This window comes from Oncorhynchus gorbuscha, linkage group LG16, assembly GCF_021184085.1.
Source record: "Oncorhynchus gorbuscha isolate QuinsamMale2020 ecotype Even-year linkage group LG16, OgorEven_v1.0, whole genome shotgun sequence".
Taxonomy (NCBI): Eukaryota; Metazoa; Chordata; class Actinopteri; order Salmoniformes; family Salmonidae; genus Oncorhynchus; species Oncorhynchus gorbuscha.
In genome coordinates this window covers 5,122,360-5,123,441 of record NC_060188.1, presented here as the reverse complement: position 1 = coordinate 5,123,441, position 1,082 = coordinate 5,122,360, and the positions used below count along the sequence as shown (strand labels likewise).

General features: G+C 43.8%; 1 protein-coding gene across 7 annotated transcripts in view; it reads left to right on the top strand.

Annotated features, from left to right (window-relative positions):
• Positions 1-655, top strand: part of LOC123998658 (septin-9-like) — a 141,861-nt gene extending 141,206 nt beyond the window's left edge. For all 7 annotated transcript variants that reach the window (XM_046303734.1, XM_046303737.1, XM_046303735.1 and 4 more), the window contains one exon: positions 1-655. This exon is cut by the window's left edge and continues 739 nt beyond it. The gene's annotated coding sequence lies outside the window, so the exon portion shown is untranslated.
• Positions 656-1,082: the final 427 nt, after the last annotated feature.

Sequence of the window (1,082 nt, the reverse complement as noted above, 5' to 3'; positions counted from 1 at the left end):
TTTGAGAGGAAGTAGTTTAGCCTTGAGGGACTCTAATTCCCAGTAGGAGTGCTGATTTGGGATCAGTTTAGCCTTTTAGATAAAAGATTACATGGACAGAGAGACCTGAGCCTAGATCAGCACTCCTACTCTGGGGGGCGCTTTATACACTCGGCCCCAGAACTGTGGTACTGGATCCATCGCGACAGCAGCAAAGGCACAGGACAGATATTCAGCTAAGTATTTAGAAGTATGACACACAGAAATAAAATCTATTCATTCTATGGCAGTTGATTCTTTTGTCAGAGTTCTGTTTGATGATGTCCGAGAGGGGTCAGTTGAAGATGGTGAATGGGGAGTGTTTCATTGTGATGGAAGTTGATAATGCTGTTGGATTGGTCAGGATTGCATAATGTCAGGGTTACTTAATGTCGGGGTGGACTGGAGGTTTTGAGTCTAGTGGACATTGTCGACACATCTGTAGGGCCAGGAGTTTTTCCCCATAACTTGAACTGACCAGAAAAACCTTGGGCCCTTGTAACAGCCTGTAACTAGGACGTTCTCAGCCATAGTTATAGACTGTAACTAGGGTCTTCTCTGAGTCGTCGTTATAGACTGTAACTACAGTCTTCTCTGAGTCGTCGTTATAGACTGTAACTACAGTCTTCTCTGAGTCGATAGACTGTAACTACAGTCTTCTCTGAGTCGTATAGACTGTAACTACAGTCTTCTCTGAGTTGTCGTTATAGACTGTAACTACAGTCTTCTCTGAGTCGTCGTTATAGACTGTAACTACAGTCTTCTCTGAGTCGTCGTTATAGACTGTAACTACAGTCTTCTCTGAGTCGTCGTTATAGGCTGTAACTAGGGTCTTTGAGTCTTCTGTAACTAGGGTCTTTGAGTCGTCGTTATAGGCTGTAACTAGGGTCTTTGAGTCTCTTATAGGCTGTAACTAGGGTCTTTGAGTCGTTATAGGCTGTAACTAGGGTCTTTGAGTCGTCGTTATAGGCTGTAACTAGGGTCTTTGAGTCGTCGTTATAGGCTGTAACTAGGGTGTTTGAGTCGTCGTTATAGGCTGTAACTAGGGTCTTTGAGTCGTTGTT